Raw genomic sequence first — 21388 nt, forward strand, 5'->3', positions numbered from 1 at the left:
TATGTATATGTATAACTGATTCACTTTGTTATAAATCAGAATCTAACACACTATTGTAAAGCAATTATACTCCAATAAAGATGTAAAAAAAATAATATATATATAAAACATAAACAAAAGAGTCATGTCTCATAGGAGAGACAGTAAAAGTACTTTGCTCTATTGAAACCCTCTGTTCCCTCATAGGCAGGAAGATGGGGGGCATCTTCAAAAATAAGATGATCTCCCCACATGGCTTTACCAATGTCTATTGGTAAACTTCTGCAATAGAAAAGTAAGCCTTGACCACAGGAAGCAGGAAGATTTTTAGTGGTGCCAGAGAAGATGAGCAAATTTTATGGCAAGCTTTTGGGCACTGGGCCTAATAAGGAGAGAGGCTGCATCTGGGTTAAATAGCTACTCATTCTGTCGCCAGCGGAGTTGTCTTCTGTAGTTAAATGTGTGAACACTTGCTGTAAATCTTGGTGTCCCAAGGTGGTTCCAGCAGCAAAGTCTTCTATAATTAATTGCATGTGTATTGCCATTCACTTGGGAGTCAGGTGATTACTTGCCTGAGCCTTACTCTAAGACATTACATATCAATAGCACTACTGATTTTAATTAAAACTTCAAAATGTATGCCTGTTGAAATATTCATTATTGCACCCTTGATTGTGAGCATTCAAAGTCCTCTATGCTTATTTTTTTCATATAATAATACTAAGGCCAATTAACAGGAGACAGACTGCAGAATATTCTTCTTTTTACCTAGGACAATGAAATATTTCCTCGTCTGCGCGCATGTGTGTGTGTGCACGCGCACTTAGTATTTCTGGTAAGTTATTCTGATTGGACTTTTCCTTTGAACTCTTAAAAATGTTTGTCCATTGTCAAAGCTGGTAGACAAAATAAAATGAGACAAATGGGAGAAAAGACGTAAAAAGGCAGAAGAATAATCCTTTCATTGCCAGTTAATTGTATTCTAATTTTGGTTTAGTCCAACTCTTCTGTACTCTGTGTAAAACATATTGATCTTTAGTATAAAGCTCCACCTGAATTCGCTTAATTAAGATATTTAGAGGAAATAGAAAGGGAGCTAGAACTGCAAAAGAATAGGGGAGAAGCTGTGTGGAATGGGGAAGCTGTTGATGGGACTGTTTTGGATGTGGAGACATTTGAAGGCTGTTGGTGGTTTATGGGCCAAATGTGTCAAATACAAACTACAAGGGACAGTAGGGATGATCCAGGCTAGCCCCTTCATTTTACAGATTGCATTCCTCATCATCCTCTCTGGTAAGTATTGTTTGATACGCTGGAAGTGAAGAAATCTTTGTTAAGGTAGACTATCTCATTCAGTTTGGCACTATTTTTTAAATCCAAGTTTTTCAGGTTTTCCACACAAAATATAGAGAAAGGGATGTGTGTGTGTGTGTGTGTGTGTGTGTGTGTGTGTGTAGTGTGTCTACAGTCTTTGTGGCCCTGCTTTGCTCTCTGACATGGAAAATAAGGTTCTGAAAGTTGGTGAGAAGCTAGTCATTAAATTATTGCTACTGTTTTTGAAGAATGTTGATTGTGCTATGGTGTTCTTCCCCCAAAGCTTTTAATGTAGGGTTTTATTTTCATGGTTTTGAAGTTTTTGGTGGCTCCATTAGGAACATTCCTAGTGAGGCTGAATCATACTCAGACTATCACGTCCTCACTGGGGAAAGGACAATGAAATTATTGCAATAAAAACAAGATGCTTCCGAAAAACAAAAATATGTGGTTTAATTCGAATGGATGTTCACGGCTTAAGCAGCACCAAATGGAACAGGTAGGCTGCAGTGTCGCTACAGATTTCTTTACGGGAGAGAAAATCTGGTCTTGATTACTTGAAATCTAGGCAGACTCTGGAGAGTGGTTTCAATTAAAACTTTCCCCCTAGCTTCAGAGACAAGTCTTTTTCTTCTTTATTAAAGTTGGTTTGGGGAGGAAACTTTTGAAACCAGAAGGAGCCATATCATTAAGAGTTTAGATTCAGTGTGTGGAAAGCAAGATTAAAAAAAAAAATCCAAATTTTCTTTGTAGGTTTCAAGTGAAAGCAATACTTTAATTATAGCAGTATTTTCAGATAAGATAAGCAAATACCCAGAGCAATGGGATCTAGTTAGAACATCAGAATAGGAGCTCTGGCCCCATTTGTGATTTGTTTAATGACTCAGGGTGAATATCATTCATCCTTTGACTTCAATCTCTTAACTAAATTGGTGACCTTCTTCCCTCTCTTCTCTTTTCTTCTATGTCCTGTGCCAAAATTTCTTTTCACAAAATGACTTGTTTTTGGTATGGCACTAGACATTGAGAGATCCCTTGATCCTCTACTTTGCCCTTAACTTGAACCAAATTTAATTCCCAGTGTTGAAAAATTGCTATTCATCCAGCTGTTTCCCAGTAGATATTCTTGACACTGTCTTTAGACAGATTAGAATTTTCACTTCTTTGTGGAAGACTTCAAAGGAGGTGGTAGTTTGCTCTTTCTTTTAAGCTTATCCCAACATTCAACAAACCTTCAGTTTTTGAGTTTAATATTTATTTACATTTTAAGGTAAGATTTATATACAAAGAGATGTGCAGATATTAAGTGTATAATTTGGTGAGTTTTGACAAATGCACGCAACTGTGTAATTCATACTCCTAATCAAGTTGTAGAAATTTCCATCCCCTCAGAAATGTTGTTCATGGATCTTTTCAGTTAATCTTCCCTCCACAAAGCAACAACTTTTCCAATTTTTTTCACCATCAGTTAATTATTTCTATTTAGAATTTCATATAAAAGGATTTATACAGTATGATCTTTTGAGTCCATCTTCTTTTGCTCAGTATGATATCTGTGACACTCATCCATGTTGCTGCCTAAATCAAAAGTTTGTTTCTTCTATTCCTGAGTAGTATGCTACTGTATAGATAGATCATAATTTGTTTATGCATTCTCCTATTGATATTTGAGTCATTTTCCAGTTTGGGCCTATTACATATAAAGCTGCTCTGAACATTCTTATACAAGCTTTAATTTTAGTTTGTTTCTTTTCTTTTTTCTTTCTTTTTGTTTTTTGTATTTTTTTGCTTTTGGTGCATTTTGGAAGGCAGTCCCTAAGGTAACCGCCAAAGATCCCCACTTTCTGGGATTCACACCCTTGAGTGTCAGCTGCACTCATTGTCTCACTTCTTTTTTTTTTTTTTTAATAGATTTATTTAATTAATTCATTTATTTTTGGCTGCGTTGGGTCTTTGTTGCTGCACGCGGGCTTTCTCTAGTTGTGGCTAGCAGGGGCTACTCTTCATTGTGGTGCGTGGGCTTCTCATTGTGATGGCTTCTCTTGTTGTGGAGCATGGGCTCTAGGCGTGCGGGCTTCAGTAGTTGTGGCTCGTGGGCTCTAGAGAGCAGGCTCAGTAGTTGTGGCTTGTGGGCTCTAGAGAGCAGGCTCAGTAGTTGTGGCGCATGGGCTTAACTGCTCCAGCTCAGTAGTTGTGGCACATGGGCTTAGTTGCTCTGCAGCATGTGGGATCTTCCCGGACCAGGGCTCAAACCCGTGTCTCCTGCATTGGCAGGCGGATTCTTAACCAGTGCGCCACCAGGGAAGCCCTACTCACTTCTAGTGAATAGAATACAGCAGAAGTGATGAGATGCTATCTCTCACTGTCTCTTGACCTGCCAACTCTGGGGGGAGCCAGCTTTCATGTCATGAGATGACCCTAGGGAGAGGCCCACGTGAGTAAATTTGGGAGATGAACTGCTCAGGCCTTGGCAACAGCCACGTGAATGAGCTCAGAAGCTAATTATTTCTGAGTTGCACCTTGAAATGACTGCAGCCCTTGATTGCAGCATTGTAAGACACTCTGAGCTTGAACCACCCAGCTAAGCTGCTTCTAAATTCCTGACACCAAGAAAATATGAGATAATAAATGTTTTTTGTTTCCAGCCATTGTTTTTGGGTGATTTCTTACACAGCAGTAGATAGCTAGAACAGTCCGCTCAGTGCCCCTGGTGTGGTTTTATTTTTTATTTTTTTCAGTTTTATTGAGGTATAATTGACATACAGCTCTGTATAAGTTTAAGGGGTACCACATGATGACTTGCCATACATATACTGTGCAATGATTACCACAATAAGTTAACTTTCATCTCATATAGTTATCAAAAAAATATTTTTCCTCGTGATGAGAACTTTTAGGATTTACTATCTTAGCAACGTTCAAATATATCATATAGCAGCGTTACCTGTCATTATGTCGTACATTACCCAGTACTTATTCATCTTCTAACTGGAAATTTGTGCCTTTTGACCATCTTCCTCCAGTTCTCCCTCCCCTCCTTCTTCTGCCTCTGGTAACCACAAATCTAATCTCTTTCTTTTGTATGAGTTTGGGTTGTTTTTTAGATTCCACGGTGTGGTTTTAAATCAGTCCTTCTATATTGATCCCTCGGTGGAGGATGGTTTCCTAGGAGCTTTGTGTTTCTCAGATCCACAGCTGGTAACAGAAGTTAGGGTCATCTTTTACAGAGAAAACTTTATGTAGTTTCTTCATGCATTTTTGGAAAGTGGCTAAAGAACTTGTTTGTTGTTTTTCTCAAAAGGGAGTTTTATTTAATCTTTATTGTGACGTAGCACAAACTCATTATTAAAATATTCAATTAATAAGGAAGAAATAAAGAAAAAAGTGAAAATCATCCATAAAATCACCACCTGAACATAATAACTGCTAAAATTACACTGTTCGTCTCCCTAGATTTTTTTTCCCATAAAAAAAATATATATGCACGTTCACACACACATTTTCACAAGTGTGATCAGACTAGCCATGCTCTTTTAAAATCTCCTTTTTTCCCCTTCACAGTAAAATCTGATGTTATTTCGATGTCAATAAAGACAGACCTGCATGATCATTTTATTTTATTTTATTTTATTTATTTTTTTTGCGGTATGTGGGCCTCTCACTGTTGTGGCCTCTCCCGTTGCGGAGCACAGGCTCCGCACGCGCAGGCTCAGCGGCCATGGCTCACGGGCCCAGCCGCTCCGCGGCATGTGGGATCTTCCCGGACCGGGGCATGAACCCGTGTCCCCTGCATCGGCAGGCGGACTCTCAACCACTGCGCCACCAGGGAAGCCCTGCATGATCGTTTCATGGTGTATCAGCATTTATCCTATTCTCTGCCTTTGATCACTTACATTCTTTGCCCCACCTCCCCACCATTTTCTTTCTTTTTTTTTTTTTAACAATTATAAAAAACTGTTGATAATCATCCTTGGTCCTTCTTCTTTCTGCACTTATCCCATATTTCCTTAGCATAAAATTTATCAAGCATATATTTCCAGAAGGGTATGCACATTTAAGGGTCTTGGATAAATATTAAAAATTGCCGTTCAGAAGGATGGCACTCAGTATTCGAATAGAGCATCCCTCCTGCTTCCCGTCCCCCGTAAGCTTGAAGACACTGACCATTATCAAACTTGTTAATATTTGGCAATGTGATGAACAAACATACTCTTGTTTTAACCTGCATTTACTTCATTGAAAGTGATATTGAACATACACTTTTTATATTTTTCTTGGCCATGTATTTTGTGAATTGTTTATATCATTCATTAATTTTTGTGCTATGGGAGTATAGTTTTCTTCACTGATTTGTAACTTTCCCCTTTCTTCTTCTCTCTCTACCTAGATATCTCTCTCTATCTAGATAGATACACACACATACATATACACACATATTTCTTTCATATTATAGTTTGACCTTTAATTTTAATAATGATGGGTTTGGCTGTAAAGAAATTTTACCTATTAAATTAGTACATTTATCATTTCTTAAACAGTTTATACTTTGGCATGACGCTTAGTCTTTTCCACTGCAATATTATAAAAACACTCACTTCATTATTTCTGCTTTAAAGAACGATTTGTGATTTCATTTTTTATATTATCATTTTGCATCTATATTTTACTTTTTACATTTTAAAAACTTATCATGGTTATATTTTTATATTTAAAATGTTTAATTGATCTGGAATTTATTTATTTATTTATTTAGTTAGTTAGTTAGTTAGTTAGTTAGACTGCGCCGGGTCTTAGTTGCAGCATCCATGCAAGATCTAGTTCCCTGACCAGGGATTGAACCCAGGCTCCCTGCATTGGGTGTGCAGAGTCTTACCCACTGGACCACCAAGGAAGTCCCTGGAATTTATTTTTATATAAGTTGGGATATAGGGATCCAATGTAATTTTTCCCCAAACTATTGATCAATTATCCCAACATAATTAATTAAATAATCCTTTTTTGGTTACCAATAATTTTAAGCATGCATTATGACTTCCCAATTAATATGCATTATAAATATGCATCTCCCCTCACATATCTCCCTCAGTACTAATTAGACTTTTACATGTCAATTAATAAATTTGTATTTTGAATTGTAAAAGTGTGTTTTCCCTGCATTTGTATCTTTTCCATGTCCTTCAAATGGGTAAGAACATCCAAAACCTACCTACGCTTTTTGTATGTGACTGAAGTTGTATCTCAAGCCATATTTATACATTGACTATTACTTCCTTATATGTAATAAAAGGATGTGGTATAGAAAAGAAGAGGATTTTCAAAAGTGCATGCTAATTAATTTCACATTAAAGTTGGAATTGAAAACGTTTAAATTACTTTTTTCTTTAAATTCCCCTTTGAAGACATTTCAGTGAATTTAAATTTTATGTGTAGGATACAAGTAAACTTCAACTTTCAGATATTTGGCTTTTTAACCACCTACATTTTATATGTTAGCTATTGGCCGCCTCACCATATTTCAATAATTAAATTCATACTTTTATACGTGAATTGAAAACATTTCAAGTTATTGAAGAATGAGTTGGCTTACTGGCAGCAGTTTGCATCACACCATCTTTGTTATTTTAATCAATTATTTCAGTATTATTCTTCATTGCATTTTTGCTACTAGTATTTTAAAATGAGAAGAAAATTTGAAAAAACAAAAATGTTATCAATGTTGGCAAGATGCTTTGGTCTCATAAACTTAGTCATTTGAGACAACAGCAGTATTGTGCTGAAAATGGTGATTCTTTCACCTCAACAGCATGCTCATGGATTTATGCCAGTAGACTATCTGAAGAAAAAGAATACAACTTAAGAGGATAAACAGTATGTGAGAAGGCTGTGTCCAAGAGACAAAGTGTAAGTAGCGCTTTTATAATTTTTTTTTTTTAGTTTTCTGAGAACAGAACCTTCCTTAAAAACAGGTTGTTAAATCCAATGGACACATTTCAGTTCTCATTTTACTTGACCTCATAACATTAACCATTTCTTGAAACCATCTCTTCTCTCGACTTCTGTTCTTCACATCTCCTCAGTCACTTCTCTTTCTCTTTGCATTTCATCCTCTTCTTTCCCGCTTTTACATGTTGGAGTTATTTAATGCTTGAATTTCAGTCATTTACATCTCTCACTCTATGCTCTCCCTTGATGACCTATTCTAAGCTTGTGGCTTCAAGTTTATTCTCAATACAGATGACTTACAGATCTAAACTGTAGCCCTGAAACCCCTTGTGAAACAGAAACCTTTATGTCCGCCTGACTACTTAACATTTGCTTGTTGATGACCCAAAGACACTGTAGATACCTGATGTCCAACCAAACCCGAATTCCAATCTTTCTTCCAAATCTGTTTTTCTTTTCTGGCACCTTACTTCAGTTTTGCAAGCCAGAAATCCAGAGTTATACTTCATATCTCACTCTCTCTCAACTCAATAGCCAGTCCTTCAGCAAGTCTTACTGATTTTACTTTCCCAGTGTCTTCTGAGTCTATCCACTTTTCTTCCTCCCAGACAGCAATTCGTTTCTCTACAATTTGTTCTTCACATTGAAACTATGTATTTTTCCCCCGATAGCAAACGTGATCTGTCATCTCTCAATCTCTCTGCCCAAAACTCTTCAATAATTTCTTTAACTCTTTTAGGATAAAAGCAAGGGTTTTTGTTGTTTGTTTGTTTTTAACTTTGCCTACAGCCCTATGTGGCATGGTTTCTACATACCTCCCTAGTCTCCTTTTTCTTTTTTTAAAAAAATTTTATTGAGTTATAATTTACATACTATACAATTCACCTGCTTTACTTGTACAATTCAATGATTTTTGGTATTTTTACAGAGTTGTGTAACTATCACCACAGGCATCACAGGCATAGAGGTTTTTTTCTTTTTTCTTTTTTCTTTTGGCTGCACTGTGAGGCATGTGGGATCTTAGTTCCCCAACCAGGGATCGAACCCATACCTGCTGCACTGGTAGCACGGAGTCTTTTTTTTTTTTTTTTTTTTTTTTTGGCTGTGTTGGGTCTTCATTGCTGCACACAGGCTTTTTCTAGTTGTGGTGCGTGGGCTTCTCACTGCGGTGGCTTCTTTTGTGGAACACAGGTTCTAGGTGCACGGGCTTCAGTAGTTGTGACTCGTGGGCTCTAGAGCACAGGCTCAGTAGTTGTGGCACACGGGCTTGGTTGCTCCGTGGCATGTGGGATCTTCCCAGACCAGGGCTCGAACCCGTGTCCCCTGCATTGGTAGGCAGATTCTTAACCACTGCACCACCAGGGAAGTCCGGTAGAGTGGAGTCTTAACCACTGGATCGCCAGGGAATTCCCACCTAGTCTCCTTTTTCACCTGTTTCTCCCATGATCTCAGCGGTCTAGTCTCACAGCACTTTTTTCTGTCAAAGGATTTTGCATGTGATGTTCTATCTGGCTGGGACATTCTTCTCATTCTTCTTTCCAGAGTTAACTCCTTCCCATCTCAGCTTTGTCATTCTCTCAGGGAAGTGCTCCCTGGGGAAGTATTTTGTCTCTTTTCAAAGATCTCTCTCCATGGCCTTGCACCCATTGTTTCTCAGAATTCCTAGGTCTTGCTTCTTGTCAGATATCACCACCTTCTCTTCTTTTCATATATGGAGAATTTGAGGTCAGCTACCTAATATCTCCAAGCTTGCACACCTCCAGCCATTTTTAATACAGTTGTCAGGCATGCCAAAGGCTGAAATGCTGGGGATGAAATGTCATTAGTTCTTAGCAAATTAAAGATCCTAGAGCTACACAATACACCCTTCTTAAAAAATAAGGTGTCTTCAGAGAGAGATGTGTTGATCATGAATAGTTATACGTGTGTGAAACACTTCTTTGTAAAAGGTGGGTGAGATAGGTGCATGTTTAAATCCTAATGGTAAAGATCCTGTTAAGAGGAAGAGATGAGCATAGAGAGGAGGATAGTCTCTGGGGGTGAGTTTCCTGAAAATGAGGGAGTGATGTATCAGATGTAGGTGGCATGGCTGGCCGTCTCTTTTGAAGCAGGAGGAGAGGAGGTAGAGGCGTACAGTTGTGGTAGATTGCTCCGTTCAGCTTGGTTGATAACCTCAGCATTTTATGTGAACAATCAGGCATCGCCATCTTTTAAAACTGGACGAGAGGTAGGGATCAGAGGTTTGAAGAGGATGGAGAGGTTTGAAAAGCCTTTGCTGGGGGTGGGAGTTGAGCAGAGAAACGTGGGAGGATTTTTGGTAATCGTGGAGGCTCCAACTCAGGTTACCATTGTGAATTTATTATGGTACAGGGTGTCGCATCTTGTGACCTCGTCCAGCAGCACCCAGCTGACCTGGTGCAGGCTTAGAGAAACCAAATGTTTGGTTTCATCCAGATTGGGGGTTTACTTAGCTGGATATGATGAAAGACAGATGGGTAATTGACTTTCACCTATGTTTTTTTGGTTTTTTTAAAAATGCTAATTGTGGATTCTATTGTCCACTCAAGGAAGAAGATGAAAAAAAGCAGAAGGGCTAACGATTGGAGAAAGGTGAAAGGTTGATGGCTTTGTGTTAAATGAGGAAGAAGTATAATGAATAAAAAAGTATTTCATTTCCCATCAACGTTTGGAACTGTTTCCCACTGTTTATCTGAAACTTTAAAAATTGTTTGTTGTGAATCTCTTATCAACATCCTGTAATTTAGTTTCCCATCTCTGGAGAATGTTACAGGAAGTGATAAGCTAATTCAATAATGTTTCATCCAATTCTAGATGTGAAATTTGACCAGCCTTTAAAAAGAGTCTTCTTGAAAACCTTTCCTCATTGATTGGGTTCCTCTTACCTTTTCTTGTATTAGCAAAAATAAAGGAAAATAAATCAGTCAAGGGTTCAACAGCAAACAAATGGCACACTCAAAGGAAAATAATTTGAATTGAGGGTTTATTTAGAAAGGAGTTATTTTTAAAAGTGTGTCTGGATGTAGTGGAACCTCAAAGGAAATTGCAATGACCTGAAGCTACCTAACAGCTGAGCTTTTACCATCCCTAAGTATAAAAGGATGAGGGGAGGTTGGGTTCTATCTACAAGGATAGACAGTCCTGTAGAGCTGGCAACCTTTGGAACTGAAATGACCTTTAGTCAGTGGATATGACCAGGCCACACGGACCTTGGGGGTATAGAATATAAATACCCTGACCTCACTGTTCTCTTTCCCTCCAATCTTCTCAGGGTTTCCAATTGGCTGAACTCAATTGGAAAGGAATCCTGTTGATGAGGTACATACAAATTAGCTCTTTGAGGCTCAGCGCAAGGTGGAGAAGGGTAGAACATGGCTCTCAAGGGCCAAATAAAAGACACCTGTCACATGGATGGGGGGAATAATATTTTTATTCCTTTTCTAAGTCAGATCATATTTTAATCTCTTGTTACTCTTAAAGTGAGGACCTAACTATGCGATCTTCCATACTCTAGTCTCTTCAATCATGCATTCAAAGCTTGCTGTCTATGTGGTGGATACTGTGTTAAGGATTGGATATAGAAAGATGCATAAGACATGGTTCCCGCCTTTGAAATGCACTATGTAGTGGTAAAGATAGATATAGGGACTGTATGGATATTATGATTTTATTATGCTTATTATTACTTATTATGTTTATTATTGTTTGATATCTAAAGTCTGAAGATTGGAGAATGTAAATTTTTGCCTGTGTATGTGTGTGTGAAAGTTGCTTGAGGGGAAGCAATGGGATTTCAGTCAGTCACACTTATTACCGTCTGATTAATTTAATTGAAACATCACTCTGATTACATCGTTCTCTTTTCTTGAGAACCTGTAATGACTTCCTTTTAGAGGAATTCCCAGAAGCTTCTTTCTGCTTTTCAGAGGCCTCCATCCTTTGGTCCTACCCGGCCTCTCCAGTTGCATTGTCCAGCCTCCTCCATTTGAGATCAGCAGGTTTTTCTGTCCCTCTTAGTGTTTTGCAGTAATTTCTGTGACTTGTGTCCTGCCAACCCCTCTCTCCCCCAACTTAAGTACCGTTTAGTCTGCTGCTGCTTATTATTCAAAACTGTGCTCAAATCCTACCTTCTCCTATTAAGTCTTTCCCAGTATTTTAATTCATAATCAACTCTTCCATTGCTCAATTTTGCTGGCTCTTATAGTCAGTTGTCCAGTGAATTTAATCTTTAGATGTCTTGCATGTGCTGATTTTGCCTCCACAGGTATACTCTGGGCATGTCTATCACTCCCTCTGTGTTTCCTGCAGCACCCAGGAAAGTGCTGAGCTTAATAAACACTTAGTTGAGAGTGTCCTGTGAAGGTACCAGGGCAACTATGCCATTGCTCTTGGAAAAATAACTCAAAGGAGATGCTTTACCAATTGAGGACACACACTGTGTATGAAACAGCACCTATCATATTTGTTTTTGTTTTTGTTTTTTTTTTCGCGGTACGCGGGCCTCTCACTGTCATGGCCTCTCCCGTTGCGGAACACAGGCTCCGTACGCTCAGGCTCAGCGGCCATGGCTCACGGGCTGAGCCGCTCCACGGCATGTGGGATCTTCCCGGACCGGGCACGAACCCGTGTCCCCTGCATCGGCAGGCGGACTCTCAACCACTGTGCCACCAGGGAAGCCCCCATATTTGTTTGAATAACTTGTTCATGCTGTTTTATTGATGTCGATCTGCTGTGGAGGTTAGATCAGAATAGATAATAAATTATGACTTTTTGCCATAGCCTGTGTAAATGGAGCTGGCCTCCAACTTCAGATGTAATGTATTACCAGTGTGGAGTACCTCAACCCAAATTAGAATCAGCCCACACTTCCTTTTGCTAGTGTTGTTGGGCTCTATATGAAGTCCTTTCAAGTTTCCTCTCTGTTAATTTCCGATTTTGAATCTATATGTGTGGAGTCTACCACGTAAGCCTCCATTAAAAGCATTCATGTAACTACTTCCTCTTCCCAGGCCTGGTTTGCTCCCTCCTGACCTCCTTTTGAAGACTTCAGCCTCATGTTTAAGTTCCTCCTCTCCTACATGTATTTTCTTTTAGGTCTTCCAATTCACTATTTCTCTAGTATTCTTTTCAACCAAATTAGAAAGAGCTAAAATTCCAAAGGAGAGGACTATTTAAATAAAATATGCAACATCTGTAGGATTTAATAATGTGTATTAGAATATTTAATCAGTGTTTATGATATGCTAAGAGAAAATCAGATGATAAACTGTACAATATTGTCTCAATTTTATAAAAATATTACAAATACATGTGTTTTCATAAAAACATAAGAATATTTACCAAGTATAATTAGTGGGTTTTAAGTGTTTTTTAGCAGATATTAATGCCTTTTTGCAAATATTTCTGGCTCTCTGGGTAGATGGTAGGATTGCACTCGGACATTTCCTTTGACTGTAAGTGTGACCATATGACTTGCTTTGGCCTATGAAATGGGAGTGGGATATATGTGTCACTTTCAGGTGGTACTTTGAGACATCTCGAGATTTATGTTTCCCTCCAGCTGCTACTATAGCCATAGAAGCACTCGTCCAAATGATGCTTCCATTCGCCAAGTTTCTGAGTGACCAATAAGTGAGGTGTAACCTTTGTTATGCTAACCTACAGAGACTTGGGAGGTTTTTTGTTACTGCAGCATCATCTACTACATCCTGAGTGGTTTGATATTCCTTTTATAATTTCCAGAAGGCACAAATAAGCAAGAAAGAGGAAAGGAAAAAACCCCTGTGACACCACACTGTAGATGTGTGGTGCATTTTCAGGGCAGTTGTGTTTTTGCATAAGCTATGCCAATTTGCCTGCTTTTTTTTTAAATACTGAAAGTAATCCTGATAACTGTAAGTGATCATAAAAATGAACTGAGTCTTGTGAAGAACCATATTCCTTTTATTCTGCCACAGTAGTCCCTTATCAACGTTGGTGCATTGTCAGGAATACTGCTACTCACGGTTGACTCTAAGCAGATGAAAGAGTAAGTGGCCTGGGGCACCCTGAGCCTCTCCGTTCTGTTACCTTCATCTATCCCTTCCTTCTACTAAAAAAGCTATCGTGTCCTCGTTAGCCATGGATAAGTGCATTTAATGCTCTGCCAGCTTAAGAACACTTCATACCTGTCTTCATTATGTTCTTAATTATTTCTGTTTCCCTTAGGACAATATTCAATTCCTAAAGTATTTCATGATAAAATGAAAGGTTAAAAAAGATACTTGTGTAGTTCTCTTCTTGTGTGCACATACAGTGCATTAATAGAGGAAATGATAAAATTTGTGAGGCTTTGAATCAATCATTTGTGCATATTAACTTAGCTCCAGTGAACAGTGAACTCTAGAAGATCAGTAGGAATTTCTTTTGAGACATATAGGAGGCAAAGAATTTACAGAAACCATTCTATATTATAAACAATTATTGTGAAAGAACAGTGAGAGGATTTTAGTGTTTATTGCATCAATATTTTCTTTTGTTTTGCTTTCCTCTAACTCTCACCAACCTATTTCTATTCACACATTATGATACATAAGCTTATCTACTCAGTGTCAGTTGTAAAAGTGTGGCATGGCGTTTTACAAAAATTGCAAAGCACATATTATGCAAATTCTCCTTAGCATCTTGAACATTAAAAGAATGAAGAATAGTATCTTCATAAATTCATTTTCAACTGTCAGAGCCAAGACTCATATGACCTTGCATCTCACAATTAGGATTGCAAAAGAGCTAGCTTCGACAGTCAGCCAGCTCCATAAGAGAAAGGAAAGAGCAATTCTAAAAGTCAAAAACCAGGCCCTTAGACTGAGGCAGGCGATGAGGAGATGGCTCTTCTTTTGCAAGCGAAACTCATCATTACAGAATGACACCTTTCAAGACTGAAATTTTCAATCCTAGAAAAAATAATAAAGTGAAGTTGCCAAACAAAGATGGGGCTTTGATGCAAATGTCTTCGGTAATTAAGGGGAGGGTGCTAAATATGCAATATTCCTTCTAAGCAGAATTGTTTCTAAATTCAGGGGTATGTTCACGCTGCAGTCTATGAGGCAACAGCTGTTCTTAAGAGGACGCTGTCAGTGTTGATAAGTTACTTTTAAAACTAAATCTGTTTGCTGAGCTCATGTTGTTTGGGGAACTATAAAGAACGAAATCTTTAATGCATTTTTTTTCCTTTGAAAAAAGGGAAAAATCCTATCAATTGCAAGCAAAAGCAGTTTTAAGAAAAGCCCACAACCTAGAGACATCCTAGGGTAAGCTCATTTATATGAGGGAGGGAGGAAATCACAAAGCAGATTGGAATTCTGAGTCCTTAATCTGTGGGTAACAACATAAACTCTGAAAATGCACTGATTGCGTTCTTTTAGTTCTTTGTTGGCGTGACTTAGTGCAGGACTGAGAACTATTTTGAATAGCTGCCCTTTTGTTTGTTTTTCAGGACACACTATTTATTGTGAGTCTATTTGTCGAGAGTGATATTCTGGCCAAAACACTCTTGGACATCATCCTTTTCTTTATTTCATGTGGTACTTTGGGCATTATTTAACTACCAGGGTAGAACAAAGTATGTAGTGTCTAGTGTCTGATGGGACTATACAATTCTGGCTTTAGGGAAAACGTGAGAAATTATTTTCTCTTTTTAGTGTGGTAACGCTTCTTCATCCTACTCAATTCCATAGTTGTTTAATCTTATTCAAGGCCCAAACCACGCCCAAGAGAGACCCAGTCAATCACATTCTGTATTCTTGTAATTTTTGTCTTTTTTACAAACTAACCAGTTCCTTGTCTCATCAGCATGGGGGCCTTTGAAAGGTATAGAATCAGAGTGCTGGAGAGTATATTTTGTAAGGTTTTCTAGTCTAACTTCTATTAAATACAAATTTCTGTCTCGTATATTTGACTGATGATCTAGTCTCTGCTCCAACATTACATTTGGGGGCAGTTTTAATTGTTAGAAAATTTTCTCTTCTATTAAACAAGTTTTACCTGTAAATTTTTACCTACTAGTTATAGTTTTGCCCTCTGCACTAACAGAATAATCCCGCTTGGTTGCATAATTAAGGACTGTGAACCCAAACCTTAACACAGTGAGCGTATCAAGAACTCAACTCTAGATGGAAGCAGCTGCCAAGATGGTGAATCAGAAACATAAAAAGAGGGACTTCGCTGGCGATCCAGTGGTTAAGCCTCTGCGCTTCCACTGCAGGGGGCGCAGGTTCGATCCCTGGTTGGGGAACTAAGATCCCACATGCCGTGGCCAAAAACAAAAACAACAAAAAACCCTGATGACCAAGGAACCTTCATAGCAGCTCTGAATGCAGACCTTCAGTCCTCTTCCATATACTAAGAGAGAAATACAATTTATATTTTGAAGAAAAAAAAACCCCTTGAATTTGGCATTGGAGAGTTAGAGCTTTTTTCCAGAAGAAATGATTGAGGGTGTTGAGCTTGGAGATAGTAAGGATTGAGGGAGACACGATCAGCTTTGTGTAATGTATGTCACATGTTGGAATGACTGTTGGGTGGAAGAGTAATTAACTTTTTGAATATGGCTCAAAAAGGCAAAATTGGAACCAGTGGCTGGAAACCAGTGGTAGGCAGAGTCTAGAATAACCAAATGATGAATATGGCCTGTTCCTCATTAAGAGAGCATTTAAGATTGAATAGTTGGATGTGATGACCTCTAAGGAGCTATGAAACCGTTATAAATCTAACAGGAATGTAAAAGAAATAATAATATATTTAGAAGATATATAATATTGTGTAGTTATGAAATACAAGGAGTATCAAGGTGGGAGCGTAATGCAGAACTGTTAGATGAGGCTGAAAGGAGAGAGGAATTAAAGTAATTTGGTGAATTTAGGATAGATGATCTGGCTCATGAAAGGTAATAGAACAGTAATTTTTTAAAAAATCAATTTTGTCATGATATAATTTACATAAAATAAAATAGACCAATTTTATTTACATGTTGGTGAGTTTTGACAGGCTTAGGCACTTATGTAACCGTCACCACAAAGTATAGAAGATTTCTACAGCTGCCCCCAAAAGTTCCTTTGTGCTCCTTCCCCTTTAAATCCCACTTCAGGCCCTGTCTGGCTTCTTGTAGCCAGCATAATGTTTTTGAGATTTGTATGTACTGCTGTGTATATCAGTAGTTCATTCCTTTTTTGTTGTTGTTGTTGTCTGTGCAGCTTGCGGAATCTTCCCCAACCATGGATTGAACCCAGGCCCCTGCAGTGAAAGCACCAAATCCTAACCACTGGATGGCCAGGGAATTCCCTCAATAGTTTATTCCTTTTTATTGCTGAGTAGTAGTCCATTGTAGGAATATACTGCAATTTGTTTATCCATTCATCATTTGATGGACATTTACGTTGTTTCCAGTTTTTGGCTATTGTGAGTAAAGGTGCTATGAGCATTCATGTCCAAGTCTTATTGTGGACATATGTTTTCATTTCTCTTGGGTAAATACCTAGAGGTTGAATTTCTGAGTCATAGAGAAGTTATATTTAACTTTATAAGAAAACACCAAACTAAGTTCCAAAGTAGTGGTGCCATTTTATATACCCAGAAGTAGTGTGTGAGAGTTCCAGTTCTCTCATGTCCTTGCCATCACTTGGTATGGTCAGTCTTCTTAATTTCAACCATTCTAATGGGTGTGAAGTAGTATATTACTGTGGTTTCAGTTTGCATTTCTCCACTGAATAATGATGTGCATCTTTTCTTATTGCCATTTGTATATCTTCTTTCATGAAGTTGGACCCGCCTTTTCTAAGGTAGCTGTCAGAAGGCAGATATAACAGTGACAGAGTACTTTTGTTATCCAGAGCAGGGTTAGCAAACTTTTTCTGTAAAGGGCTAGATAGTAAATATTTCCAGCTTCGAGGTCCATATATTCTCTTGCAGCTACTCAGCTCTGCCATTGTAGCATGAAAGCAGCCACAGACCATATACCCCTGTGTTCTGATAAAACTTTATTACCAAAAAAAAACAGGTGATGGGTCAGATTTGGCTGAACCCTGATCTAGGGAAATGGTATAAGTCCATTTTTTTGTGGGAAATAGTGCCTCTGCTTATAACATCATTTTCAGAACTTAGAGACAGCCTTGAGGGGAAATGCTACTCTGCACTTAATTCTCCTAAACAAATGAGAATTGGTAATGGTGAGAGCTAAGGAAAAGAGGGCTGGACATCCTCAGGATGGCCTCTATATATCTTGAGTAGCTTTAAAAAGTGTTAGATATTTAGAAATGCAATGTTTATGAGAAGCAGGAAGAATTAGCATCATCACCAGTAAGTCCTTCTGAGTCTGTCTGCGAACAATCCAGAGGGGTATGGGTAACTTTGCCTTTCATCACTCTGGAGCCAATTTGTACTTCAAGGAGTACTAAAAGGAGGTTTCTGCTCCAGTGTTCAGGTCATATACATTAGAACTTTGTCTCAGAAGTGGTAAGTTGTTTTCACCCTCTTGGTGATTCATTTACAGCATCTCTTATAAACTGTGAACCTTGCTAATGGTGAGTTTGGGTCTGAAATGTTCATCTGAAGAAGAATCTATTCAAGTCTAAATCAGGGTTGGGTAGAAGAGGAGACATTTTTCTCTAGATAGAAGATCTATTTGATTTCTCTCATCCTTCAAGAGAGAGACCATGTTTTTCCTAGTTGACTCCTAATAGCTTTTCTCTTATCCATTTACTAGGTTCAATTGTTTTTTAGCAAATACAAAGTTAAGGTAGAAAAGCCAATAATGTAAAGGAGATGGATGGTCATATAAACAGACTTTATGATAAGCTTAAATACCCCCCAGCAAAATGGAAGCCAACCAATTTTATCTACTCAGACATTTTTAGTGTCTGAAAATCCTGAAATTTTTCCATTGGCCACATGCCTGCCTATTTGGCCATCCTTTCCTCCTGCCTGCTGTGCTCATCATTTTCCTTCTGTAAGGTTTAGAGAATGCAGTTATTTGCTGGCAGAAAATGCTTTCAGATATTCCTCTTTCCCTCTGCTTGAAAATACAATTCCATGATAATTCTTCTCAATTTAGAGTTTTTTGTCAAATACTTACTATGTGACCAGCTCTGTAGCAAATTCTGTGGGGTATACAAAGATAATAAAACACTTGATTGCTATTTTTCCAGTGTTTAAAGTCTAACCAGAAGTGAAGCAGAGGAAAGTTTCATCTATTAATTTTATTGTACATATTGATTAATTTCCTTTAGGCTTATACATTTCTTGGCCTAAGAAGATGTTGAAAGTTTGAAAGTTTTGTTAGGATTTTGTGTCCAACTCATTTATCTATTATGATGAATTTTCTTTTTTCAATCATCAGAGAAGGCTAGAGACCATGGTCGTCTTCAAGGTGGGGACATATCTTTCATAGCTTTATTCATGAAAAGCATGGTGCATAGTATATCTCAAGATGAGGTTCTTGAATTAATTTGAATTAGCAGAGGTGTCATTGAAAAACATAGACTTGTTTTGGGTGAAATATTGGGTTTAGAATCACCCAGTAAGTGAATCAGCCAGTGAAACTGATTCACAACGTAAAAGAGGGAAAACATATTTAGAATACATATTTTTTTCATGTGTAATAAATCTAGTGGTAAGGAACTTTAGGAATTGTTACTTATCAAGATATTTTGAATGATTTAGGGAGTTAGGAGTAGCCAAAGTACTAAATATAAAGATAATGAATACAGATACCGATAAAATATGTAGAGACTTATAATCTAGTCCAAAAATGATTTATTCAGGTGGAGAAAAAGAGGGTGAGACAAAATGAAATCCTTCCTCACCTGTACCAGCCTGTGAGGAATAGAGCCAGTTGCTGGTTTTAGGTGCCAGACCCAGAAGTAGCCTCTGCTTGGCATGAACACTGTGGACAGATTAGAACGTCTCAGTGAATGTTCTGAGTAAGACTTCTTTAAATTTATTGCATCTGACCTTCAGAACTCTGACATTTTTCTTTTATTCTTACCACAATGACTCTGAACATTTCAGTTTGTAAAGTAGATTTTGTGCACATTGTCTGTGGAGTCTAGGTTAAAAAATAAATCAGAGATCACTTCAGGCTTTATAGGTGTGTATATTTACTCCTTGAGAGCATTAATAACTCAGAGAACGGACGCATCCCTTGTCCACTCCCATCTCATCTGACGCCGTCAGCCCCTCACTGCCTGCCTTAGCTGATGCTCGGAGGATGGGAGAGAAGCTATGTCCTCCCCCCGCTGACTCATCCCCACCCTACTTATACTATACACCTTTGTAATCCTGAGTCAGAGGAGAAGATATAAATTTTGCTCTACAAATTTATTTATTCGTTTTCTCTTTCAAGTTGTTGGTTTGACATTGGCATTTCAGTATAGTCTGTTTTGCCTTTGGGTGTAGAACGTAGGGAATCTTTTTTCATTATGTTTGTCTCTTCCAACTCTACGTGGGAGGTCAGTGTGGTTATAATGCAGATACATACACATGGGTAGAGAAATGCACAGGATAATCTTAACAATTCCATAGGCTTGAGATTTCCAGGCCTTTACAGCAGAAAGTCCTTGAAATTGTCATTGAGTTTTGGGTAACATTTCAGGATAAGATTCTGCTGCCAGTGAAACATAATGGGTTTTGTCTTTATTTATTCTACTTTATTAAAATGAATATAAGTAATCTCTTATAATGTGTTATCTTTTTTTTTTACCAAAGAATATACTTGACAGGGGTGGAAAGGGTAGCAAAAAATAGCCTTATTGGTCCTCTGATGAATATATGCAAAAATAAATCTTTATTATGTAGCTCCCTTGAATAAGCATGGCTTAGATATTACACCATTATATCTAACCTTCCAATTCAACTACATTATTATATACATATGCACTGAAAAATAATTTTGAGATGTATAGTCAAAAAACATTTCAAAAGTAGAAATGCATTTAGACTTAATAGATATTTAAGTGACTTGGATTGTGGAAGACTGTTTTGGGGAGTTACAACACAAAGTATTCGTCTATTAATAATGCAGGTATTAATAAAGCATGACTCAGTAGATAGTAATATCTGAAAGTACATTAAAGATATTTTTCAGGGTAAAATACGAGATTATTAGTTTCAGGGCTTTGCGTGTGTTTAAATGAAGCAGTGGAATTGTTCTCAGACTTTACTTAAAACACTGAAATGCTCAGTGAGTGGAGAGCATAATTTGATTTATGTATTAGAAATCTTATCCCATTGTAGGGGTATAATAGGCAAGATGAATGGAAGCCGAAACTATCTGGAAAGTGGAAGTGGGTGGCAGTTAGGGGCCAAGAGGCCAGGCAGCGTGGAACTCTACTCTGACATCTAAGGAAGCTGCGGTGGATGGATTTATGTGTAGAGTTAGAGAAGGTATCTTGAAACCCAACAGGAGGTTGTAGCTCTCGAAGGACCCTAAATAGCTCCAGACTAGCAGTCCTTGTTCCCATGTTATTATGCATGAGTCCCCTGGGGATCCAGTTAAAATTCAGATTTGACTCACCAGGTGTGGGGTAGGACGGGGTGGGGTGGGGGGGCATGCACTTCTAACTAGCTCCCAGGTGATGCTGATGTTGCTGATCCTAGGACCAACTTTGAGCAACAAAGGCCCAGGGGGCATTTTCCAGCCACTTAGGGAAGAGATCTATAGACACTGAAAGGACCAGCTAAAATTTGCATTTTTTTTTTTTTTTACATCTTTATTGGAGTATAATTGCTTTACAATGGTGTGTTAGTTTCTGCTTTATAACAAAGTGAATCAGTAGCTCTATTTACAATAGCCAGGAGATGGAAACAACCTAAGTGTCCATCATCGGATGAATGGATAAAGAAGATGTGGCACATATATACAATGGAATATTACTCAGCCATAAAAAGAAACGAAATTGAGTTATTTGTAGTGAGGTGGATGGACCTAGAGTCTGTCATACAGAGTGAAGTAAGTCAGAAAGAGAAAGACAAATACCGTATGCTAACACATATATATGGAATTTAAGAAAAAAAATTTGCATTCTTAAGCCATAGAATATGGCTGAGGAGAAACCATTCTCCCATCTCAGGCACCCCTATGACTGCTGAAAGAACACGGAAG

This window comes from Hyperoodon ampullatus (assembly GCF_949752795.1).
Source record: "Hyperoodon ampullatus genome assembly, chromosome: X".
NCBI lineage: Eukaryota > Metazoa > Chordata > Mammalia > Artiodactyla > Ziphiidae > Hyperoodon > Hyperoodon ampullatus.